The following is a 27,151-nucleotide window of genomic DNA, read 5'->3' on the forward strand; positions in this document are numbered from 1 at the left end:
CTTTGTCTCCTTTATATGTAGAAGAGCAAGTAAATTGATCTAGTCATGCAGTGACACTGTGCTGAAATGAATAGTGTGACAATTTGCGTGGAATGTAGTCCCTTCAAGTGTACTGGCAAAAATTCTAATATTTGAAAGTATGCCGTAAACACGAAAATTAGAGTGCTGCTTCAAACAGTCTGTTAACATTTTAGTTAGGGTAACTCTAGCTCTTCACATATACTGTCCCAACTGCAATGGCTCAATATAATAAAGCCTTAGTAACACAGTAAAGGTTTATTTCTCTCTCATGTAACAGTCCACTTTGGGTGCTCCCAGTGGGCAGGCGATGTTTCTCCAAACGGTAGTGCAGGAATCCCGACATTTTCCGTCTTTACGCTCCACCATTGCTGGGGGCCTCAGAGTCTTCTGTTTCCAGCTGCCAGAAGGGGAAAGGGAGGGAGAAGATGAAAATACCCACTTCTGAAAACCCCCAGCCTAAGAGTGGTATACATCTCTTCCATGCACATTCCTTTGGGAAGAGTGGGGACATATTTAAATGCAAGGGATGAGCTGGAAAACGCAGTCCCTGACTTGACAGCATAGAAGGGGCTGCATAACTTGATGGACAACTAGTTTTCCCTGCCACAGTCTGCTCCTTGGATGCCTGAAGTCTGTGCACACCCTTCTCACCCTAGGACCACCTTCACCTCTCCCTCTGCATCCAGTTCAATTCCTGGAATTTGAACAATTAGGCCTGCCTGAGGCTTATTGTGATCTAGTAACCAGTGAACCAAGACAGGCAATCTGCCCCTCCTCCTCCCCACCCAGTGTAAACAGTGGAGCAGAGGCAGCATTTGCACAGCAAACTTTACGGTTCACAAGAGTGGGGAGTGGAGACCAGTGGACATCCATCCATTGTGGAAAGTCCTGGCCAGCTGTGGGGAGGTCCCTTGATGAGCCCTGACTCTGCTCTCGGGGAGGAACTCTCTTGTCCACTCTTCCCATGGCCCTGCTCTATTCTCTGGAAGGTTTCTTTCTGCCTATCACCCTGTATCTGAACACAGCTGATGGGCACTGGGGAGGGTTCCCTCCTTGCTTGCTTCTTCCTGGTACAAGTTGAAGGGGCTTGAGGATTCCTTAATATGAGGATTCCTTAATAATCACAGCCCCCCCCCCTCACTTTTTAAGGCCAGTATTATAGTGTTCTTGGTAATATAATTTTGTCAAAAATTTAACAGGCTTCTGATCTTCTTGCTTATTTATGGTTTCATATGCCCATAACTTCACCCAAAGTTCCTTGCTAGATATAATTGTTAAGCCAGCCTTATTTATTTGCTTATTTTTTTTCATTCTTTTGTCTCTCAGCATGATGGCAGCTACCTTGAGACCATCCAAAACAATAGGCGTGGGTGGGACAGTGGCATCCTTAATTTATTCTATGCTGCAGGATTGAGTTTTCTTGCTTAACTGAGAAATCTTAATGGAACTTGGTGACCTAAAGTTTGTTTCAATCTTTTTTTTTTAAGTTTATTTATTTATTTTGAGAGAGAGAGAGAGAAAGAGAGAGGGCTGGGGAGGAGCAGAGAGAGAGAGAGAGCACCCCCAATTGGCTCCGTGCTGTCAGCATGGAGCCCAAAGTAGGGTTCCATCTCACAACTCTGGGGGATCACGACCTGAGCCAAAACCAAGAGTCAGACACTTAACCGACTGAGCCACACAGGCACCCCCAAGTACGTCTCAGTCTTATCTTTTACTATTTGGGGTATAGCAGGTGCGTTCTGATTTCTGCTTCTATTTCTTTTAATTTTTTGTTTGCAAAGCAGCCAATATTTTTCCTCAGCCCATATCTTTTTGTTATCCCTTGTTAAATGTGGGGAGGAGCAACCAGCACATAGTAATGTTCTGGCTCTTTCCAACTATTTCCCTTAAAGCCATAAGCTTAGTGATAGTTGTGTTTTGCCGTTGCATAATGTGGGTTTACAACTTTCCAGTGTCTGAGATCTATAGCTTTACCACATGCTGCCCCATCACAAGGGGGACAGCACGTACTTTATATTTTTGTTACTGTGGCACACCACTTTTTTGCAAAGTCCACCTTCTCTGTGTCACCATCTTCTCTGGCCACTCTAGACCACACTCACCTCTTCCTCTCGTGGCTCCTCCGTCTGAACCCAAGTTTCTGAGCTTGTCATGGTCTTTCAAATGTTCTTGGCATTTTTTGTGATGAATTTAATTTGATTATTTGTCACAAATTATGAGTAATTTTTCAATTGATCTTTTCTGCTTACAAAGTGTGTCATTAATTTAACACTATAGCTAAGCTGTTGCATTCTGGAAATGAATGGAGACAGACTCTGAATGTGAGCAGTTCATGGAGGCCTGGTTCTAACTGTTTGCATTTCCATGGGGATGGATTGATTTTAATTTTTTAAAATGTTTATTTATTCTTGAGACAGAGACAGAGGGCAAACAGGGGAGGGGCAGAGAGAGAGGGAGACACAGAATCTGAAGCAGGCTCCAGGCTCTGAGCTGTCAGCACAGAGCCCGGCACGGGGCTCGAACCCATGAACTGGGTGAGATCATGACCTGAGCCAAAGTCGGACGCTTAACCAACTGAGCCACCCAGGCGCCCCTGGGTTGATTTTAATGTCAGTTGGGGAAGCACATTCATAAGGGGACAGGTTGTGGCCACCATTGGTATAGTGAAGTCAGGTGGTGCACATTTTCTATGTAGTACACAGCAGTATCAGAATTGTTTTCTAGGTAAATATGTGAGTGTGTCCAGTTCAATCAATAAAATGCCACTGTGGGGCGCCTGGGTGGCTCAGTCGGTTAGGCGGCCGGCTTCGGCTCAGGTCACGATCTCGCGGTCCGTGAGTTCGAGCCCCGCGTCGGGCTCTGTGCTGACAGCTTAGAGCCTGGAGCCTGTTTCGGATTCTGTGTCTCCCTCTCTCTCTGACCCTCCCCCATTCATGCTCTGTCTCTCTCTGTCTCAAAAATAAATAAACATTTAAAAAAAAAATAAAATGCCACTGAACATAAAACACTTATATTCTGTGGTTATTGTGGTCTACTTTTTGGTAAATTGTATATATTGGAGGTGTACAACATGATATATACATATACATTGTGAAATGATTACCATAATTAAATTAATTAACACACCCATCACCTCACATAGTTACTGTGTGTATGTGTGTGTATATGTGGTGAGAAAAGATATACTCTCTCAACAAATGTCAAATATATAATACAGTATTTTTATCTGTAGTCACCAGACTGTACATTAGATCCCCAGAACTTAGTCATCTTATAACTGAAAGTTTGTACCCTTTTAAAAAAATTTTTTTAAGTTTATTTCTTTTGAAAGAGAGAGAGAGGTGGGGAGGGGCAGAGAGAGAGAGGGAGGGAGAGAATCCCAAGCAGGCTCCATACTGTCAGCACACAGCCTGACACTGGATCTCACGAACTGTGAGATCATGACCAGAGCCGAAATCAAGAGTTGGATACTTAACCGATTGAGCCACCCAGGCTCCTCTGAAAGTTTTACCCCCTTTGACTGACATCTCCCCTTATTTCCTGCCCCCCCAACGCCTAGAAACCACTGTTCTATTTTCTATTTCTATGAGTTGAACTTTCCATGTTCACATTTTATAGTTAGGTCAGGAAGATATTTAGTGAAATCTAGCTTTGTGGTAGAACACCATATGTTCTTGGAGTCCTACTTAGTTGAACCAGCCAATGTTGAAAGTCTGCTGGGTGGGAATTTTGGTCAGGGACTCGCTTTATCCAGGTAAGATGGAAAGATCTGTATCTGTCAGGATAGACTGTGTTATGCTGTGGAAATGAGTACCACCCTCAACTCTCAGTGGGCTGACCTAAAAAAGGTAATTTCTCACTCACATCACTGTCTGATGTGCATTGAGGGGCTTTTCTGGCAGCTTTGCCCCAGGCAGTGATGAAGGTAAAAGGGACTTCTTCCACTTTGTTGTGTTGCTTTTTCAATACACTGCCTCCACTGTTGAAGCTGAGGGGAAGAAGAGTGTGGGCAATTGTTTGGGAGTTTCATGGCCGAGATTGAAAATCCTATATATAATTTCTACCCACAACCCATATCACCTGGCCCCAGTGTAACTGCAAGGAAGCCTGGAAAATGTGGTCTTCCCATGGGTCTAGGCAGGGGAAATGAGATTAGTGAGCACTGAGCCAGTTTCTGCTTTGGAATTCTAATGGTATCCCTCCAAATGTGCTGTGGGGAGAGGGGACAAGCCTGAGGGGACAGGAAGGAGGCATGATACATGTCACAAATGGAATCTACTGGCTGTGGAAGTGATTATTGCGTGTTGGATATGATGGAGTGGGAGAATCCCCATTTTGTGCTGAGCTTCTGGGAGAAAGGTAGTGGGCTGCTTTTGACTGGAGTGGGAAGGAGACACAACAGCTGTTGCATATAAGCCTTTGTTCATGCCTCTCTTCTGACCTCAGTTTTGTTTTTTTCATCATGAGAAATTGATCTTTCACAGACTAACACCATTTTGAGCCAGCTGAGGTGGCCTCACAACCATGAGGATGTAGAGATAGGTTCTAATGATTTGCTGGGCTTGATTTGCCTGTAGCACATGTGGGGTTAAGATTTCCTCCACCTCCCTTAAATACCTCCCTGTTTCTTTCCAAGATGAGTGCATCATGGCTGTCTGCACAGAGTGTGCTGAAGTGGAAATGGGGCCATTTGGTCATTATTTGGTGAACTTGTGTCCTTCTGGTAATGAAAAGGATACTTAGCCAATAAGCACATGAAAAGATGCTCCCTATCACTAGGGAAATCATTAGGGAAATTAAAATAAAAACCACAGTGATATATATATATATATATATATATATATATATATATATATACACACATATATTATACATATACATATATATATATATATATATATATATATATATATACACACACACAATATACACAAGTGTTGGTGAGGATGTGGAGAATTGGAATCCTTATGTACTGGTGGGAATGTAAAATGGTGTAGCCTTTATGGAAAATAGTATGAAAGTTCCTCAAAAAATTAAAAATAGAATTACCGCATGATACAGCAATTCTACTTCTGGGTATATGCCAAAGAAATGAAAACAGTGACTCAAACAGATATTTGTACACCCATGTTCATAGCAGTATTATTCATGATGGCTAAAAGGAGGAAGTGACCTACATATCCATTACAGATGAATAGATAAACAAGATGAGGTATATACATGCGGTGCAATGTTATTCATCCTTAAAAAGGAGGGATATTCTGACACATGACATAGCATGGATGAGCCTTGAAGATGTTTTGCTAACTGAAATAAGCCAGTCATAAAAATATTGTATGATACCACTTATAGGAGGTATTTACAGTAGTCATATTCACAGAGACAGAAAGTAGCCTGGTGGTTGCCAGGGGTGGGGGAAGGGAGAAATGGAGAGTTAGTGTTAATTGGGTGTAGGGTTTCAGCTGGGGAAGATGAAAAAGTTCTGGAGATGGACAGTGGTGATGATTCTACAATTAGGTGAATGGCCTCAATCCCTTTGAACTGTACAATTGAAAGTAGTTAAAATGGTAAATGTTATATGTATCTTACCACATTTAAAAAAGATATTTTCCCGAATTTCCTACCATCTAAACGTGTGGAGCCTGAGAGAGGGGGTTAGGTGGGTTCTGGGTGAGGATGACCCCGAGCGAAGGTAGAGCACAGTAGCCGTCCATTTTGGGTTGGCGACCACACATGAAGCTGACCCATCTGTAAACAGAGCTCAGTCTTTTCCTGCTTCCATCCAAAGGTTATAAGCGTCTCCTCCTATAGCCATGGGTGTGGGCTGAAGGAGAGGTGCCGGTGCAACAGTAGTGGGTGACAGGCGTTCGGGCCATTTGCTCCTGTAGCTTCCTCGTGCCTGTGGCTCTGTTTGTGCCCTTCCCAGATCCAGATGTACCACTTAGATCTTACTGTGGATTACTGCTGGGCTCACAGGACCTTAGGACTTGGAGGATCTGACAGGATCCAGTTTATGGTGGGTGGTTCTGGCCACATGGTCTTCTGGCAGCAGCAGGAGCAGATTTCTGGTCTCTGCTGGGTCCATTGTCACTCCAGAAACTAGTTTTTGAGTGGCGTATACTCTCCTGCTGCAGATGGCATAGTCTTGCTCCAGAACACCAGGGGATGATGCTGGGATTTCTCCTATGAGAGTTTGCTATAAATGTCACATGGCGTCTTTTCCCTTCCCTTTTTACAGACTGGCAAATCAAGATAGGTGAAGGTACATATCAGGAAAAATCAGGTAAAAAAGATGGCGGTGTAGTCTCTTGAATCAGGACTGGTGGATGTAGGGAGATGCAGAAGGAAATTGCTGTCTCCCTTTCAAGTGTTAGTTCTTTGTGAGTTTTATTCAGATCATGTATGTGCATTATTTTGATACAGATAAGTATTAGTTACAAACAAATATTATAATCACCATTTCATTTACTCACGCATTAATGCCAGCTTTTATTCATTTGTTCAGTCATTCAATAAGTATTTCTTGAGCTCCTTTTTCCTCCGGGGTAGACATTGGGCTGGATAGAGGGGAAGGAGAGATGAAGAATCATGGGTCTTAACTGGAGAACAGACAGCCTGGGATGATCAATGCTGTATCAGATATGAGCACCAACAGTGGAGTGCCCAATTCTGGGGAATTTTCTCTTGGTGGCTTCTGGAAGAGTACTCCCACCGACATTCTTCATTCAGGCCAACCTGAATATGACAGTCTGATGGTTGTAGGGTCTGGGTGTCTTCCTGGGTTGGTATCTTGTGAACTCGCACTGGCAGAGATGAGGTGGGGGCGACTCTGGGGCACTGTCCTCAGATCCAGATGGTTGCTGTCTCTTGCTTGCTATCTGTGGGGGGAAAAGGGCCAGGTGGAGGAGGAAGAATGGCCTGAGCTGAGAAGGAGGGAGACTGGGAGGAAGAGAGACGTGACTGAGGCCACTACTGAGAGATTGCCAGGGAGAAAAAGTGGGACTTTTGTTTAGACGTTGTTTTCAAGTACCGTTGAAGTGATTTCTCGTTTTTATTTTCCATCTTGATGGAAATTTTGTTATTTTTACACTGTCACAGAACAAATGGAGCTGTGACTTAGAGATCACAATGTATATAGCTGTTTTGATGTACTTTTGACAGTTCTATCACGTTTCTGACAGGCACTACTTTTTTCTTCTCTGGGATATTGGGAGTGGGGAGACAGGCTTCTCAGATGCTCTGCTTAGGCTCCGGGCTATGTCCATGTATGAAGACTTGTTGGGGCGCCTGGGTGGCTTGGTCGGTTAAGCGTCCGACTTTGGCTCAGGTCATGATCTCACGGTCCGTGAGTTCGAGCCCCGCGTCGGGCTCTGTGCTGACCGCTCAGAGCCTGGAGCCTGTTTCAGATTCTGTGTCTCCCTCTCTCTCTGCCCCTCCCCTGTTCATGCTCTGTCTCTCTCTATCTCAAAAATAAATAAACGTTAAAAAAAAAAAAAAAAGACTTGTGGGGTCATGGGGAAGCTTCTGAGAAGCCAGCCCCAGGCCTCGGAGACCCTGCGAGTGAGGACTGAGGTCCTATGAAGGGGTGAATGGGGGGCGTGTGGAGGCAGAGGTGGGCTCTCAGGGCGTGGGGTGGTCAGTATCAGCCTCTCAGCAGAAATCAAAGTCACAGTCCCCACAGAAGAAGAGGAGATCCCTGAGCTGAGTGGGAGGTGGCCATGGAGGTCCTGCGTGGAGACATGAGTAGGGCAAGTTGACAGTGGGCAGTGAGGTCAGGGGACACCAGCACCCACTGAAAAACTGCGTATTAAGGCTGGAACCTTGACTGTGTGCCTGGGGTGTCCTGAATATCCTTGGACCTGGTTTCCCTGGTTTCTCGTAGGATGAGCACATGTGAGGCCTGGAGCGGGTAGGGAAGAGGAGGGGGAAAGTCAGGCAGAATGGTCCCCTTGAAATGCCCACTAAGAAGTGGACTGCTGGAGTGCCACATCTGTGAAGCTTTCCTTGATCACCTTTCACTGATTCAACTGGCCACTTTCTCCTTTGAATCCTCACTGAAACCCACAAATACTTCTGCAATATGCTATTGTAAATAACAATAATGGTTGATAAAGTGCTTGCTATGTGCCAATCTTTTCTGCCTTATCTTATTTAACTCCCACAGCCATGCTATGAGGTCAGAACTGAGGCTTACAGAGGTTAGGTTCACTGTTTTATACGTCTGATTCCTCTACACCACTGGGAGCCTATGGCAGGTGTGGGCTGTGTCTTTTTCACCTTTATATACTGGGGCATGATGCTGCTTGCTTGTTCAGTGATTGAGTGTGTGAGTGCGTGGACTGAAGTCAGGCACCAGCCTTTCTCTAGAGAAAAGACTGTCCAATTTTATTTCTACTGGTTTTACATCTCATATTCTATGTTCTGAATCTTTCAAGCAGCCTCCTGACCTGTGAGTTGGCCCCTGAGGTCTAGAGATGTCTTTCTAAATGCCAGGATGAAATAGGTTTTCCAGAACCCCTGGAAGGAGGGTCCGTCATCAACTATTGACAAAAGTATTCAACCCAGAGGCAACCCAGGCTTCAGCTTGTTCATTCCATCAGGTCTTTAGGGATGGAATGGGGTGAGGAATGGCTTCCAGGTCTAAAGAACCATTTTTAATGTTCATGATCAGTATACAGTTATCTTTAGTAATCTGTCCTTATGGTCTGGCTCCTACAGAGTAGTCATGCTGTGGCTTGTGGAAACCCCTTTAGACCCCTTTAAACATTAGACTGGATACTCTGTAAGTACCAAGCACTGTGCTTAAGATTCTACAGGGCTTGAACAAGACAGTCAAGGCAGGACATGTGCTAAGACACCCTCTTCTCTTAAGAGGAGGCACAGAATTGTCTTTATGTCTAGACTCAAGAGCCAGACTGCTTGGGTTCAAGTCTGACCTGTGCTGGCTATCTGGCCTTGGGAAAATTGGATCCTCTGTGCCTTGTTTTCACCATTACAGAGAGTCATTTTCATATCATCTGGGGTTTTAGTTTTTAAAAAATTTTATTGAAATATGATATACATATAGAAATGTGCATATAGAAATCTCCAAATACAAGGGTATGGCTGATTGGATTTTCACAGAGTGAACACGCCTGTAAAACCAGTACCCAGCATGTCTTCAGCACCTCAAAATCCTCCCTCATGCCTCCTCAGAGCAGGAGAAGGTATATTATTCCCCACCCCAAGGATAACCACAAACCTCACTTCTAACCCCGTAGGTTAACTAGTTGTGCCTGTCTGTGAACTTTACAGAGATAGAATTATACAATAGGTGGTCTTTTGTGTTTAGTTTTCTTCTCGGCATCATGTTTGTGAGATTCTTCCTTATTGTTGTATGTGATTGTAATTATTCATTTCCATTTAATTATTTAATAATTCCCATTTACGGGAAGGTGCCAGTACCATAGTGTTGCTATGGTACATGTCTTCTGGTGCACACATGCACACATTTCTTGTCAGGCACATAACTAGGAATGGAATGGCTGGGTCATAAGGTATGTGTATGTTCTGCTTTAGTAGATAGGCTGGTCAGTTTTCCACAGTGGTTGTACAACCATCAGTGAGGGAGATCCTCAGCTGCCCCATGTCCAAATCAACCATGAGATTTTCTTTTTCACTGTAGCCCTTTTGGTAGGTCCCCAGATACACTGGGGGATATAGTTGGCACACCATGAGGTCATTTGGATAATTAGTTATGTTGATGTCTGAAAAGCACTTAGTGCCTGCACAGTGTGAGCGTGTGCCATCGTTAGTCCAAGCTCAGGTGTCTTGGGAGGTGAGGGATGTCCCAGGTGCCACCTCCCCTCAAGAAGTCACAGTGTACATTTCTTGACTCCCCTGTTCCAGCATGAGCTATAGTGTCTGGGATTTGAAGTTGTCAGTGACTGTGGCTGGGATTCTTGGAACTGAGTGATTGAGGAATCCAGGATCCCTAGTGATTGGAGGACGAGACCGACACTTTGCTTCCCAGAGTCTCTTAATGACTGGTTTCCCAGGAGGGATTTCTCCTCGGACTACCTACCTGGCTCCTACTAAGAGCTGGGCAGAGAAGTGCTGGAGCAGGTGCTAAGTTATGATTTAGGGTTTTTTCTCCTAAGATGTTCCAAGCTCAAGAGCGCTGGGCACATTCTGTAGCCTAAAGGGGTCTCCTGCTGCACAGGCACTGAGGATTGGGAAGGGGCAGGGAGAGGGCCCCAGGTTTCTGTGGAGGTCGCCCTGGGAATTGAGATGGCAGTCTGTTTCCCTGGAATCCTTCTTCCTCACGTTTCCAAGACATCCTAAACTCCAGTCCCTCCTTTTTCCCTGCATGCAGCCAGTGGCCAAGACCGGTCTATATTACGTTCTAATTCTCTGACATCCGTTCTCACAGTTTCTGCCTTGTGCCTGGACTCTTGGAATAGTCTCCAGCTGCTTCCAGAGAGTTCTTTCCAAGAGAACCTGACTATATTAGTTTGCTAGGGCTGCCATAACAAAGTACTCCAGCCTGGAGTCTCACACAACAGAAATGTATTTTCTCACCCTTCTGGAGGCTGGAATAAGGTCAAGGGGTTGACAAAGTTGGTTCCTTCTGAGGCCCCTCTCCTTAGCTTGTAGACAGCTGCTTTCCCTGTGTGTCCTCACGTGGTTGTCTGTCTGTGCCTTGCTATGTCCTCATCTCCTCTTCTTATGAAGACATCAGTCATATTGGATTACAGTCCACTCATATGACTTCATTCAACCTTAATCACCTTTTTTATAGGCCTTATCTCCAAATACAGCCAACATTCTGAGGTGCTAGAATTTCAGCATATGAATTTAAGTGGGGGGACACAATTCAGTCCACAATGCTGACAATGCCTTTTTCTACATGTGACACATCTCCTTAAACATGATTTTATTTTGCTTTCTTGCCTTTGCTCATGCTGTTCTCCTGGTTCTAGGTTGTTTCCCTTTATCTCTGTCTCCAGAGCTCTGTTCCCACATCTACCAGGGAGCCTTCAGTCCTCACAGACTGTTCTCCATGCATGCCTGTCATGCTCTCCTTCTGTTCCACTGGACTGAAGACTTAATCCCAATTTTCTTCTGTTTCCCTGTTGTTTCACAGAGTGTGTTATGCCGATCCAACCTGACTCTGTGCTCCTTGAGGACATAACTCATATTTGTTATTCACTTTTGCATCTGTTTTATGTCAGGCATGTAGCTGGTGATAAATACTATTGTGGATTGGTTAAAAACTGCCTTCCACATGCCCCGTGAGAAGTTCCACTTACCAAGCAAAATACCTCTGGTGTGAGGTGGGAGGCTGCTGTCATCCTCGACTGGCTTCAGGAGCCTGTGGCAAAGTCATTTTCAGTTTAAGAGGCAATGAATTCAGAGACCTGGGAAAGGTTTAAACATGAGCCTTAAATTATTTGCTTAGCTTTGATTTTTATTTTACAAGATTCTGGGCAGCGCTGGGAGCTATTTGCAGAAGGGGTGTGTAAGAGAGATGAAGAGACTGGGTTTACCTAGATGTTGCCTCATAGAAAAATATATGTGCACTGGGCAGGGTCTTCTCTGGTTCAGAGGCATGAAAAACTCTGGGTTCTGACCCTGGGCTCACGAGAAGGAGATTTGATTTCTGTTCTTGCCTTTTTGTCCCTCTGCTGGGGATGCATTGAGCTAAGCCACTGTTGAGAATGGCCCCTCTGAGGAAGCAAAGGAAGATCAGCTATTTATAGGCTGAAGTCAGACGTGACCCACCTTTTCAGCCTGTAATTTACAGTATATGATGAGAAAATGAACTTCTATTGCCGCAGGAATGTGGAAGGACAGGAGACCGATTTTTCAGCAGCTTGGGGTTTGGCTTATGTGCTTATGAAATGTCTGTGAAAATGGCCACTTTGCTTTGCCAGAAGACTGCATTCCCTGGTCCACAGTCATTGATGCAAAGGGTGCCCATGTCCTGTCTCTCTCAGGGACTGTGGGCATCTTCGCAGCTGTGTAGATGGTGTAGGGAGGGAAGTTTCTGTAATGGGGAGAGAGAAAAAGAGGGTCAGGGAGGAATAGCAGGGAGACAATAGATTTAAGACAGTGCTCTGGTTTTTCCAAAGCAGAAAGAGTAGTTCTAAGGAGCGGCTTCCCTGGACGTGGCTTCGACTGACCTCTGACCAGAATCTTGGCTATTGTTTGGGCTATAGCTCCTGGCCTGAGTCTGAGCCCTTGAGGAAGCTCAGAGATTGATGATAACTTTCCAGCCCTCAACAGACTATTTCTGGAGCTCTCCATAGAACATGCGAAACACAGTGTGTGCTCAATCAAGTAACAAACTTATCAAATATTGGCCACAGGCTAGGCACTGAGCTAGGTGTAAAGGTGAATAAAACATACGTTGACCCTGCTCTGAATTTAGAGGGGAGACTGTCACCATGTCAGGCCTCCTAACCCCCGTATACCCCCAAGCCCTGGCATTCACCAGGGTGCTCTCTGAGGGAGCCTGTGGGCTGCACTTGCATCTTTGCTGGCTTCTGAACTAAACCCTTGACTCCCAAACTTACATTTCTGACATAAATCCATAGCATGAAATAGTTTGTTAGGGAGGTCTTACGGAATGGGATGAAAAGAGACGAGGACAGAACCTTGGAGAAGACCAGGAGGTGAAGCTGAACACACAAAAGCAGTGATGAACGAACAGAAAGAGAGTTAGAAGTAACAGGAATCTAGGGTCTTGGAAGTGTGGTTATCAGAGAGTTTCAAGAAGAGAGGAACCAATAGTTTTTTTAAGTTTGTTTATTTATTGAGAGAGAGAGAGAAAGAGAGAGAGAGAGAGAGAGAGAGAGAGAGAGAGAGAGAGAATCTCAAGCAGGCTCAATGCTGTCAGTGCAGAGCCTGACACGGGCTTGATCTCACAAATTGTGAGAGCATGACCTGAACTGAAATCAAGAGTTGGATGTTTAACCAGCTGAGCCACCCAGGCGCCTCAGGAATCAATAGTTTTAAAAGCAGAATAATAAGAATTTGGTAACTGGGAGGTCATACGGCTGTTGACTGAGAAGAATGTTAGGAGTGGAAGAAGTTGGTTGAAGAGTGAGTGGGAGAGGCAGAGGATGTGCCCAGAGAACTCTCTCTATAGATGTCCATTAGATCATGCTTTTAATTATGTTGTTCAGATTTTCTGTATCTTTGGTAATTTTTGTTCTCTTTAATGTATTAATTATCTAGAGAAGTGCTAAAATTTCCCATGGTCATTGCTGATTTGTCAACTTCACGTGGTAGTTTTGTCAATCTTCATATATTTTGCAACTGTATTCTCAGGTGTCAACAATGTTGGAATTATGATATCTTCCTGGGATATCATTCTTTGTGTTACTGGGTTGTGAACATCTTTGTCTCCAATAATGCTTTCCCCTGAAATTCCATTTTGTCAGACTTCTTTTGGTTGGTATTTATCTGGTATATCATTTTTCCATCTTCTTACATACAATAGCTATCTTTTGTTTTTGAGCATGTTTCTTGTAAATAGCATATAGCTAGGTTTCGTTTTTTCTATCCAGTCTGGCAATCTGGGCTTCAATGGCTTGAATCTCATCCATCTCATTTCTTGTCATTACTGATATATTTGGATGTATTCTATTTTTTTCTTTGCATTTATTTCTCCTCTTCTTTCTTGCCTTCTTTGGATAGGTAGCACTTTCTTTATTATTCCTTATCCTTTCTACTTATTTGGAAGTTATATATTCTTTTCCTGTTTTCCAATGGTCACTTCAAACAATTTCATGTACACTTTACCTAACATCAAAGTTAATCAATAGCTCAGTCATCCTCCTGAAAAATACAAAAACATCATAAAATTTTAACTGGGATTATAACTTTCCTTATTATAAATTTCCTTTATCCAGTATTTTTGGTTCCATCTTTGTTTTTATAGTCCTCAAATTAATCTTAATTTTTATTATTTATATTGTTATTATTACACTTATGGACATGTTTATTCATTTCCCCATTTCATCTTACTTCCCACTTCTCTGACTTCTGTTTCCATTTCCCTAATTTTCATCCTTTATATTTGGAGGAAGAAAATTATTCTTTCAGCAAAAGTCTGTTATTGGTAAGGTTTTTTGTTTGTTTTTGTTTCTTTTACTCTTATTCTTCAGTGATAACTTAGCAAGGTATAGAAATCCAAGTGGACAGTTACTTTTTACTCAGTTTTTTAAAAATAATATTCTATTGTCTTCTGCTTCTTTTGGGTCTGTTAAGACATTTGCTGATATTCTTTTCAGCCATTGTTAACCTTCCAAGAACATTACCCTGAATTTTATGTGACTGATTTTTTTGACTCTTCCTATTGAATTACAGCACAGTTCTACTGGGTTAGTAAAACATGATTTTACTTGCATATTTTTAGATAAATAAAGATTGATATTCTAGTACTGTATTTTATTTCCACTCTTTAATGGATCATCTTGTAAATACCTTGTGGTTTTAAAAGTGGAGTGTGCACAGATTCATCTATTTTAGGAGGTTTACTATCATCTTATGATGCTTGCCTGTGAGAAAAAGGGTGTGTGGGGCAGTTTGTACACATTTAATTTTCTAAATGTAAGAGATAGACTTGGCACTTTGTGCTCTGTGAAGAACAAACCAAAAGAGAGGGGGAATCTGAATATATGAAGAGAGAAGGGAAAGTTGGTGAATAGGGATTGTGGAAAGCTTGAAAGGGAGCAGAAGTTTTCTTCCTCTGATATGGTGATTCTGCATTTTCTGCCTTTGATTCTTAAACTTTCAGATCTTTCTTCTGAAGGCAAAGTTCACTCAAGCTACTCCAAATCCCCCATGCTGTCCTTGACCCTAATCATGTTCTTCAATAACTTCTTTTTGCCTAATGAAAAAAGTCTAAGCATCCAAAATGGCATTAAGGTCCTCTGAGTTTTAGACTTTTCTTAAATTAGACCACTTCTTAAATGGTCTTATCTCCCATTTCTCCTTTTCACTTACTCTGGCTAGTGAGATTAATCGACTTACTGCTTTCTGAACGTGCCCTATATATTCTCATCTCCCCCGTTTTGATCCTGAGCCCTCTCACCTTGGCAGGCTAGTTCCTTCCCATTTTCCTATTTTCCTCATCTATCCAGAGATCTCTCTTTCAAGGCCCAACACACATCTCTCCTACTCTATGTTTCTCTTTTTCTGAGTCTTTCAACTATGTCTCCATAGAGTCCTGGGCCCTTCCTGGGGATAGTTCTCACCACCTACCTTGTATTGTTATTAAACATAAGTTTCTTCTACCAGACTAAGAAATTCCAAGGGCAGAAAACTTGCCTAAATTTACCCCTGTGATCTTCAGTGTATCTCATAATTAGAGATGCACCCCCTAAAGGTAATAAATGAATGTACGGCAGATGGGATAACTTCTGTAGAATATCTGTGAGCTTGAGGGCAGAAGTGGCCTCGTGCTGGGCTCCCCACTCAGCTCTCACCTGTGGAGGGCCCACATAACTCATTCTGCAAACTTGGGTAGCAGAGAAGGAGTGAGGGACTTAATTGGGAGAACAACACTATGGCTTCATTGCAAGAGAGAAGACCCCTGACTTTGGTAACTAGGAAGACATGACCCACTCCAAGGTCCACTCCCACTTTGGGGTATCTGGGAGGATGAGTTTGGCTAGTACCCTTCTTTGGGGGCATCTATAAACATGAAGGAGCAAGGAATGGACTAGAATGTCTCTAAGAGATGTTCTACTCTGCCAGTCTCTGGAGCCACTCCAGACAGGACCTCCTTGTCTGTTATCTCCCTTTATTTCTATTGCTTGATAATTTGACTGCATTTGGTTCTTCTTGTGGTATTCAGAGGACCTGCCAATTAATCTGTCCACCTGGTCCTAATTAAGAATGACCAAGAGGCTAGACATTCATAAGCCTATAATCAGTTTCTAGAGTTTCTCAACTTTATCCAAAGGAGTGACACAAAAGCAGTGAGTGGAATCCTGAGAGTGTTCCAGAATCTGACAAAGATGAGGATGTATTTTTGTGATAAAGGCAAGAGCCTGTAGGGTCCAGGGCCTCACTGAGTCTGAGGATGCCTTGTCATCTGCTTGTAAGTCAAAGCTGACAGCTGGGCAGAAACTTTCCAGGAACTTTTGTGAGATCTGATACAGAGCAAAGACTGCAGGAAGGTGTCACAGACTTACACTTTGCCACATTAAAAGAGAGCAAAGTAGCTTCTGCATTTTTCTCTCCAGGGCTCAGCATGGCCCAGCTAATCAAGGGGTTTGGCAGTATCAGCCACCAAAGACACTTCATTTTCTTGACAACCCCTATTGCATAGGGTGGGTTCTCAAGAAAAATCTACATCTTGCTTGGCTGACAATGCTGAATACTGTCCTTCTCATCATGAACTCCCAAGGAAGGAGGAAATGAACTTACCTGAATGTGCCCACCCTGTGCTAGGACCTGCACTGGGGACTTGACATGCCAGGCACTCAATACAAGAAGGTTCATGCTCACCCTCCTCCCCTGGGAGTTCATGATGAGGACGACAGTGTAAAATACACTAAGCTTCTTGACATACAAATTAAAGGCTTTGTTCTAAGAACAGCAAATGCCATTGCCTGCAAGAGCAACTTCCAGCAGCTTCTCTGTGCCCGGAGTCTGCATGCAGAGCAAACTGCCCACAGGGGGCAGAGGCATTGGCTGGGGAAATTTTATATGATTAGTGGGGTGGAGTCAGACCCTCAGCAGCTCAGCGCCCTGCCAGGCCTGCCGAACAGCCACCCTTGTTCAGAGCAAGACCTTCCACAGCAGATGTTTTCTTTTCTTTTTTTTCTGAATTGCTAAATGTGTCTGAATGATGGACGGGACTGGGAAGCACGGTCGTGGGCCTGAATTCTTTGATGCTTTGGCATGTTGTGGGTTCCAGGAGGCAGGGATGGCCAGCCAGTCAGTTTCTGGGACCCATTCAACACTCGCTCACTAAACCTTTCCTGTACACCCGGCAGTCCCTATGCTGTTTGCTGTCACTGTACCAAGATGGTGCCTTCCGTCAAGGATGCCCTGAGTCTAGTGGGGGAGCCAGAGGTACACAAGGATCTGAGGCAGAATGTGAACAGTGTGGTGCAGTGTGCTCAGTCTTTTCAACATATGTCTCCTGTGGAGAAACATAAATCTTGAAAATTCCTTTAAACTTTGTGTTTCAAAAGCAAGAGTAGGTTTTTTTTTTTTGGTTTCCAAATATGAAATTATAATATTGAATATATTTTAAAAACTACACATGTCCTCCCTGAGATGTTTTTTAAAATTTTTTATTGAGGTGTAACATGCATATATAGTATATAGTATATGAATTTTTACATACATATGCACTGGTATGAATAGCACCCAGATATATAGGGAGTCTTTCCAGCCTCCAAAAGTCTCCCTCATGCCCCTTCCAAGTGAATCACCGCCCCCCAGTCACCCAGAAGTAACTACTATTCTAATTTCTATCAATGTAGATGAGTTTTGCTTTTTCCTGAACTTCACATAAATACAATCATACATTTAGGATTTGTGTCTGGTTCCTTTGCTCATGCCTCATGGTGCATGAGTGGTAGTATATTCTTTTTTTCACTGCTGGGTACTATTCCATTATATGACCCCACACAATTTATGGCTTCATTCAACTCCTTTGAGAATCATTGGTGTGGTATAAAAAGATCTGTGTTTGCAGCCAGATGTAGAAAGTCACAACTTCTTTTCCTTCCTTTCTACATGACTGAGAGAAGTCACTTCACCTGGCATCTTGGTTTTCTCACTTGTGGAATATAGGGGGTCAATGAATTTATAGTATGTGGAACCAATGTGGGTGAAGCCCCTGATGCAGTGCCTGGCACATAGTAGGCATTCAGTGGATGGCAGCAAAGATTACAAAGGGATGTAAAATTCATGTGTTTGTTGCCATGGGTGCACAGAGGCCGAAGAGCTCCCTTTACATGCAGGACATCGAGGAAGGCCTTAGCCAGGCTTGTGGAGTGGGTTGCATTGTAGCAAAAGGTGCCCTAGGGGCAGGCATCATGTGAGCAAAGACACAGAGGACTGCAAATGTAGGGTGTGTTGGAGAGACAACCCTGAGGACACTATTAAGAGGTGAGCTGTGGAGTCCTCATACCTGAGTGGCTTCCATGGTAGCTAGGAAGAACACACAGGTCAGCAGCACAAGATGGGGCTTAAGGCCAAAGGAAACACTGTTGGCTTGAGCTGTTGAAGTCCAGAGGCAAAGAGCTTGTGCATGCTAAAGAGTTCTAGAAAACCATCTGGGAGACAGTGGGGCCAGAGCTGGCCTTTGAGGGATGGCAGAGAAGAGGAAAGAGGCATCTGTTGGTAAGGGAAGGAAGTTGAGAGCACAGCCAAGGCTGGGGAAGCGGGGACACTAGAGCAGATCTGGGGGATGATAAAATATGCCCCCTGATTCCCACCACTGCCACCATTGTCACTCTGGCTAGTGTGTTTTGAGCACTTACTGTGTGCCAGACACTGTGTTAAGTAAAAGGTAGATATTCTCATTTAATCTTCATATGGTTAAATGAAGTAGATCCAATTCTCTCTTCAACTTACAGATGAAGAGACCAAGGTTCAGGGAAGTTAACTAACTGACTACAGCCATTTCCGCCAGGGTTTACTTTTCCTTTGGTGGGGGGAGATGAAGATCTAACACATTGCATCACACCCCCCAGAAAGCTGAGCTAGCATCTCTGGTGGCACCTATCAATCCCTTCTCAGTACCTCAGAACTGGACAGCCTAATAACAGGGTGGACAGTTGGTTCCAGTCAGGTTGCCCTGAAGGGTCTGTCAGTTGGGGGTGCTCCCAAGTTGGGGGTGCTCGCTAACAATTTCCCTGTTCTTAGTAGAGGTTGGGAATTGGGTCTTTACTTTGTTCTCCTGACTACTATGGTCTGGCTTGAGGAGAGAATTTGGGACAGAATGTGTTATGGGTTGAATTTTGTTCCCCCCCCCCACCATTCATATGTTGATGTCCTAGCCCCCGGTACCTCAGAATGTCACTGTACTTGGAGACAGGGTCTTTTCGGAGACAGTTAAAATGAAGTCATTAGGGCAGCCCTACTCCTCTATGACTGATGTCCTTATAAGAGGAGATTGGGACTCAGACACACACAGAGGAAAGACCATGTGAAGACCCAGGGTTGTCTGAATAGACAACCCAGATGGCAGACAACCATCTACCAGCCAAGGAGACAGGCCTTAGAAGAAACCAAGCCTGCTGATACCTTGATGTCAGACATTCAGACTCTATGGCTGTGAGAAACTAAATTTGTGTTGTGGAAGCCACACGGTCTGTGGGACTTTTTATGACAGCTCAGCAGACTAATAGGGAGTGTCATTCAAGTTACCCAAGGCTCAGAGAGGAAAACTTAAGGTTTTAATAACAACAACAACAACAACACAGTGTTAATCATCATCATCAATGTGCATTGAATGTGTAAATATTGAAAGGTCATTTTGTGGGTGACATAACTTGGGTATAAACAGGACATGTTTCTTATGAATAGAGCAGAATTTCTTTGTAAAATCTCCACTGTTTGGGGGTCCCAGGGAGTATTCAGTTATGAGTGCTGCCTGGTGATACTAGTTCATCTATAGATCAGATAAATACAAAATGATTAACCTTAATTTTCCTGCTTATTTTCTGAGAAATGTTTGTGCCTCTTTGGCCGTTGGGTGAAAGGGGGTGGTGTGCAGGAAGGAAGACCTATTAGAGGCCTCAGGTTCCTTTTCTCAAACATCCTTTGAAATGAGATGTGTCTAGACTCCAGGGACAGCCGGAGCACGCTCACAGAGGAGATATATCACAGAGATATATACCCAGGGACGGTCATAAAAGTCTCCGCTTGTGATGCGTTTGGGTGAGTTACAGAACCAATAGCTTTGATCAAGTGCCCAGCTGTACTCGATTAGCAGAAGGATAATGAGAACTGAGCAGCAAGGGGTGGAAGGCAGGGGGAGGGCAGTGGGGGTGGGGCTGGGGGGTGCAGTGGGAGGAGCCTGTGGTATTTGCCTATCAGAGGCCATTCTCTGAGCTTCTGGGGAGGGGGCCTGCTTAGGCAGTGTTGGGGGTCCTGTGGCCGCCTTAGAGCAGTAATAAGGCCTCCCCTTGGTGCTGCCTCCTCCTTGCCAGGTGCGTTCATCTGTATCCATTCCATTTCCTCCTCCCAGCAGCTCATGGAGAGAAAGGCTGGGAAGTGTGTGCTCCTTTTATGGCTGGAAGTTGGGAGTGGGTGGGACCAGAAGCCCTGAGAGGCTGGGAAGAGGGGAGGGCAGAGAGAGGCAGGCACCTGCTGTGATTCCAGTGGTTCTCTGGCTGTGCTTGCAGGGCACCGGTTCTGGAACTATCTTTTTATCCCCCATTTGGCTTATCCTTGTCTCTCTTTCCATGTTCCCCCCTTGATTCCTACTCTTTGCTTCCCTTCCTCCCTCCTCCCTTCCTTCTTTCCATCCTTCCTTTTTCATCATGCCCTTGTTTCCTCCTGCCTTCTCTTCCTTGCCAGTCTCTTTCTTGTAGAACTCCTTCCCTTTCCTCTTCCTTCTGTCCCTGTTTTCTTTCCCTCTTTCTTCTAATTTTTCTCAATAGTGTCAATAATAACTTTTTTAAATTAACCACTAGAGTTTAGCATTCAACACACACTGGTTATGGCTGGGTACCCTGGACATGTTGAACAGGAGAGAAGAGCCAGTCCTCGCGTAGCTGAGGGTCCACAGCGAACACTGATGATAAATAAGAAATTATTGTAAGACAAAGTTGGTGTTTTAAAAGGTCCAATGGATAACTCTCCTCTTCCTCACTCAAGATCTGAGCCAACCAAGATACAAGATGAAGGGGTAAGGCAGATGGCAAATCAAGTCAGCACTGAGATTCACAGGAAGCTGTTATTGGAGAATATAGCTTACACCTTTAGGCAAATGGGCTGCCTGACACTGAATCTTGGTTTCTTCAGCTGGTCCATTAGTCCCGGAAGTCTGGGTCAGGCCAAGGCTCCCATTTGCAGCAGGAGAGTCTGCATCCCAGTGAAAGCCCCAGGGGATGAGCAGGCAGGCATGGGATGTGCTTCCTGCAGGGAACTTGCGCCTAAGAGAGGGGAGGAGGGCTAGGTTAACTAGGTCATGGTTCCTTCTTCCCCTTTGTAAGAATCAGTATAAACTCAGCATGGGTGAATGAGGGGTGGAGAGAGAGGCCAGGAGTATGATGCTGGTGGAAGCTCACCTCCAATGGAGTAAAAAACCAGGAGTGGAAATGTACCTCCCTACCTCCTCTGTCCTGTACCAGCACTCAGAGCAAGTGTGTGTGTATGTGTGTGTGTGTGCATGCACATGTGTGTGAGTGTGTGTGATGGTACATAGGAGGAACCTAACTTCACCTAATGTAGGAAGTGACATCTAATCTGAGACTTATAGGATTGCTACCTACCTTGATGTGATAAGGTGTCAGACAAAATTCAGAACAAAGTATGCAAATTTACTTCTCCCTCTAAACTTCTTTATGAAACAAAACTCTGGGGAAGTGTCTCATTCAGTTATTCTGTCAACAAATATATATTTAATTGTCTATTAAATGCAAGCTACTTTACCCAGCAGGAGGAATAGATTGATTGGATGTGGCTTCTGCCCTCCAGGAGCATTTGGACTGTATGCTGAGTAAGACATCCTCATAGAGGGCCAACATGCAAGGTGGGGCATGGAGCATTGGTTGCTTGTTGTTGAAACAAAGTAAGAGCTCTCAGTGAGCTACATGAGGCTTTTATGGGGCTCGTGTGGAGAAGAAGAAAGTTCTTAATGGGGTGGAGGTGGTAAGGAACCAAGCCTTGAATGGCTAGTAGGATTTAAACAGGTAGTCTTGACCTTCTAAGTAGAAAAAAAAAAACATCAGCAAAGGCATGGAGGCCATCAAAGGATGGCAGAGATCAGTAAGTAGTCCAGTGTGTCTCAAATACTGTACAGAAAGGAAGCGGTTGGAAACACTAACTTAAAAGAAGAGATGGGACCCAGACTCTTGAAAGTCAGTGTGAGGGTCTGCCCACACTTTGATCCCCAGTGTTGATGAAGGTTGCTGAGCAGGAAGCATGATGTAGTTGGATGGCTGTTTAGAACATTCACACCCATTGCAATGCTCTTTGGGTTGGAGGAAACAGAATTTGAAGACAGTAGGGATCTTGGAAAGCTTTGAAATAGTCCAGGTTGGAAGTTCTGATTGCCAGCAATGAGGGTGGAATAAGTGGATAGATCTGAGTGGATAGAGGGTGGAATAAGTGGATAGATCTGGGTTGCCCCATTTTGTGGCTTCCTCAGCCACAGTGAGGAAGTGCTCCCAGTGCTCCCCAGCCTATGAACACATAAGGGGAAGAAGAAAAGGTGACAGCTCACTTATGATTGGAACTAGTCAAGACAGACTCAGAGGAAGCTTATGTGTGTGTGGAGTACAAGCCCCAGTGAGAGAACACTGTGAGGTCCAGTGGGACAGCCTCTCATGCCAGGTCCTATGTGATCAGGGAGTGGCAGGGTCAGAGAGATTGGACCCAGCAGGAGGGCTGGTACTCCATGAGGACTGTGGGGTTCTGCAGGAGAACAAGGTTTGCACCTTCTTGCTGTTGGGCTTTGTCTCATCGTGTAAATTTTAGGGTCCACCAAAGGCAGAAACAATAAAGAAAGCAAGATCCAGAGAGATAGACTTATCATGAAGGAGCTGGATCAGAGTAGCATTCCAAGCCCTGTTTGCAGGTCTCTGCTGTAGGATGTTGTCCTTTCCCTCTGGGGGTGCCAGCGTTCCTCCATTATTGCTTGGACTTCATGACTTCCTTGTTCTCAGAAAGAAAAAGGAGCTTATTAAGTGAAGTGGCTGCCAAGTGTATTTTAAGATGAACAAAGCCTAGATCATTTTTTTTCCTCACCACATACCATACATAATTGTATGAAGGGCAGGATTTATTTGGTTTGCATTATGATTTTTTTCCCTCAAGCTTAATTACAGTGTTAAAAAGGCAACTACAACTTGAAAGAAACAAGCCCTACCGTCATGGAGACCAGCATGACCATTCTGGATTTGAAACACAGCTTCTTTGTGAAGGGAATTAATTGTATATGAAACTTTGGGGCTTATGTAAAACACATTTTTATGAAAATAAACTTGAACAGTCATTAAAATGAATAGTTGTTTTAAATAAGACTCAAACTGCATGGTGGTGCCAATGAATTTTAGATGCCTTCTTTATTGGCTTTGTTTTGGGTTCAACTCTGCATTTCTAAGACAATATCAGGGCCCTGGATGTAAGTCTTAGTTTATAATTGGGAATCAAATGTATAGTTCCAATGATAGATTATTAGGGGAGGTAAGAAAATGAATAAGCTTGAATAGTATTCAGGTCTAAGGAACTTCATGAATAAATAATTCTATGTTGGAAAATCCAACATGTTAGAAGGAAGTGGTGCCTGATAGTTTGGCCTCAGACCAAGGAACCAGTTAATGGAACTCAGCTCTCCAGCTTTGGGACAGTCCTCAGGTAATCTGTAAATCAGAAATGTGAGTGATGACCCCCACGTTCTCCTCTGCTAGCATTGACATGGGATGTCTCTGGCTCAGAGATCTGTATGGTTCAGGGATGAGTCTAGAGCAGAGCTCTCAGTGGGGTGGACTACTTGAAACTCTAGCTTAAACAAGCTCCTCCTTGGGGAAGGAGTGGGGCTTAGACCTCTTTGTGCCTGGTGTTCTGCCCCTCTGCTTGCACTTCTCTACTCTTGTTGGGAAGGTGGTTTTTGAGCAGCACTGCTCAGCAGTGTGAGCTCAACAGCTGTTCTGGGGCAGATGGGAAAGTGACATCTTTTTTAATTGGTGGGAACTCAGGCTCATGTCCCCAGTCCTTGGAAGAATGCCTCACTGTTTCCACACCCCAACCACCCACACACATGTGGTCTCTACCCCACTAAATCACTAGCATCTCTCCTCTCCTTCAGGGTGTGTTTTCCTCCCTACACTGAGGTCCTTGTGGTTATTTAGATAAAAACTTGCATAAAGAAAAAGAAGGAAATATCTTAGAACAGTATGTAAGGATGTATAGGAAGAGTGCCCTCACCTGGCTTTGTATTAACATACATAATTTAATTGATGGTCCATTGACCTCAATTCTAGAATAGATAATGACACCATTTTGTATTTTCCTTTGGGTTGTTGTGCATTCTCAGTGATGTAACACCTCATGCTATTGATATCCTTCTCTACCCACTTCTCTGATTCCCTGCTTATAGTTCTTCCCTAGTTTGAACAGAGAGCCCCAGAGGCAATCAGAGAGGCCTCCAGACTAGTGGCAATTTGTGTAGTGAAGTGAGGGAGCACCCAGGCCATACCAGCCAGAAGCAGAACGTTTCCAGTTAGGTGTCTCCTACAACCTCCAGGTGCTGGTCTGAACTGCTGTAAGGAGGTCTTATTGCTTTCTGCAGGATGTGCTGGATGCACTATTACCCCTACTGGCCTCTGGGTACATTCCTTTGGCAATTTTCTCCATCTACCCACTACCCAGTAAAGGTGTTCGTAGCCTGTGGTGTGATGGTATCAGACACATTGTTTCCATGGCAACCACAGCCCAGGCCCCTCGGAATAGTAAATCTGCTTAGGTGGCTTTCCCTTATCTTTAGGTGTGGGGATGACCTCCACATCCCTACAGTCATCTCCCTGAAAGTGGGGACCAGGTAGGCTCCACCTTCTGCTGCATGGAGAGGGACCCAGGGCAAGAAGGAACGTTACAGGTGCTTGGAAAGGCTTGTGCAATGATTTATTTTTCATGGTGGAAATGCATTCAAACCTAGAAGTTCTGAAGTGCGTTTTGCTCTGGCCCCCCAATGCATGACTAGAAACACGGAGCCTTGACATTTCTCTTCCCTTTCAGTGCCATGGCTCAGTGAATCAATTCAAACCCATTAAGACTTCAGAATGACAGGAGGAGAAAATCCTTCCAGTGAACACTCTTAGGATACTGTGACCGAACACCATTTCCTTAGACCTGGACCATTTTCTCGTTTTGAAAATCCCATCAATTGCAATCCCCTCCTCGAGGCTGAGGATCTCGTTTTTACTTTCCTATTTCTTGACACAAAAGCCTATAGCAAAGGCTTGTAGATACATGAATTACATACTTGTTAGTGACACCATGTTGCCCCATGTTTAAGAGGTAATGTGGAAAGAGTTTTCAATTTCTCTGGGTTTATAAATCTAAAGAGATAATTATCCTTCAAAAGAGTGGGGGTGGCCACCAGAGTCAGGAAACTCAGCATGCAGACCTGGGCTCTGCTCCCAACTAGTCTTATGATCCTTGTTTGTAGGATTCTCAAGTGAAATTGTGTATGTGTGCCTGTGTGTGTGTGTGTGTGTGTGTGTGTGTGTGTGTGTGTGTGTGTGATGTCTTAAGCAAACTGGTTTTCTGTGGGAGCACAATTGAATTTTTAAAAATCTAAATTAAGCACATATTCTCTGGGAGCACATCTGTTGCACAGAGTGAGGCCCATTCCATCAATACAGTTGCCTGCAGAGCAATGAAGTCATTCCCATCTAATTCCTGAAACCAGAAATGAGGATAACAGGCCAGTATTAAATATTAAAGTTTTTCACATTTTGCTGTTCTCTTCCAGAGAACACAAAGAGCACTGACATATTTCTGGAGCTCAGGTGGATAGCTAATGGACTGGAGGAGCTTTCAACTCAACTGGAGCGATACATAAAGAGAAAACTTAATTACAGTTAGGATTCTGTGGGTTAACTGGGTAAGCAAGTAGCCTCCATATTTCATAGCATCTAAGACACTATTGATTTTAAGATGCACCATTATTTTATGTACCTCTGAGGAAAAAAGTACTGCCAATTAAACTGTGACCACAATGCTTTATATCTTAGAATTATAATTTTACCCTTATTGAAAGAGCTCTTTAAGATTTGTTTAGATACTTGTGCATACATTAAAATGAAAATACAAGCAAAATATGTTGGTTGTAATATTCTTAAATTGTCTTCACAAGGTGGGCTCTGCCGATTGGCTCTCTGATTTAGAGTTGCTGGTGTCTATGGTTCTCTAGGCAATGCCTCTCTCTGTGAAATTAAGACTAGTGAACACAAGCATTTCTTCCCACAGCACTGCACCATTGATCTGGGGGTTTCTTCCCAGACCCTAACACACATTTACAAGTTCTAGAACTGGTGCTTTCTTCATCATACAGGAAGGTATGAATCCAGGACTCATTTATTTTTTTCTTTAAATGATCCTTAAATGGTTCATTGATTAAAAGACCAAGGTTTGTAATTATGTAACCTTGCCACCAGGACAACAACCAAGTGTGCTCATGTGTGGACAGTGACAATGCTGTAACTTCCATCTTGTTTGACAACAATTGTAAGATGCCAACACCAACACCATGAGGGCTGCCCTGGTAAGCTGCTTTCTACTTCCTTCCAATTTCCTTCTTCTCTAATCTCAGATAGCTCTTATATGTGGAACAGTCTTAGGTATAACTCAACCAGTTCGATGCATGGATGAGGATGCCTGATGTTCTCGGTGGCCAAGTCCTGTATGTTTATTACATAGAAATGGGAAGTAGAAGAGAAAGGGCAGAGCCTAGATTCTTGCCTTTGAGGATAGGTAGCTGTACTCACTAGTAATATGGAACTCAAGTAATGATCCAGCTTAAACAGCTCCTTCTCAGGAAATCCTGCTCCAGTATCCTTGCTGTGCTGACATAGTAGCCCATACTGACCTCTGTCACAGCATGCCCCATGTGTATGTGGCCATTGTGATGTACTTGAGAGCAGCAACCCTATCTATTCATCCTTGTAACCCAGTGCCTGGTGCAATGCCCAGGCTTTAGTAGACTTTGGGTGAACAGTTGCCAAAAGACCGAGGATGGAAAGAATGGGGCAGGAAATGCTCAGGGACAGGGAAATGCCAGCCACATTTAGAGAAGGTGGAGTCTTGTTGTTTGTCTGAGATGGAGGGTGTATGACAGGAAGCAGTGGAAAGTCGGAACAGGAGGGAAGGCTGGCTTGGAGTACTACAAGGAGGAAGATTATTTGTCTGCATAGAACCTGATAAAGACTATTTCAGAGCACCT

At 44.0% G+C, this 27,151-nt stretch overlaps 1 long non-coding RNA gene across 2 annotated transcripts; it reads right to left on the minus strand.

Moving 5' to 3' along the window:
• Positions 1–290: 290 nt before the first annotated feature.
• Positions 291–26,782, minus strand: LOC122237423. Of its 2 annotated transcripts, XR_006215979.1 has the most exons (6): positions 26,697–26,782; positions 22,644–22,866; positions 20,960–21,137; positions 11,785–12,049; positions 11,313–11,420; positions 291–418 (listed from the first exon to the last, which is right to left on the minus strand). It is a non-coding gene; the product is annotated as an uncharacterized LOC122237423 (long non-coding RNA). The 2 variants fall into 2 exon arrangements; XR_006215978.1 differs by lacking the exons at positions 291–418; positions 11,313–11,420; positions 11,785–12,049 and having other exon boundaries at positions 20,784–21,137.
• Positions 26,783–27,151: the final 369 nt, after the last annotated feature.

Source organism: Panthera tigris, chromosome A3, assembly GCF_018350195.1.
Source record: "Panthera tigris isolate Pti1 chromosome A3, P.tigris_Pti1_mat1.1, whole genome shotgun sequence".
Lineage (NCBI taxonomy): Eukaryota > Metazoa > Chordata > Mammalia > Carnivora > Felidae > Panthera > Panthera tigris.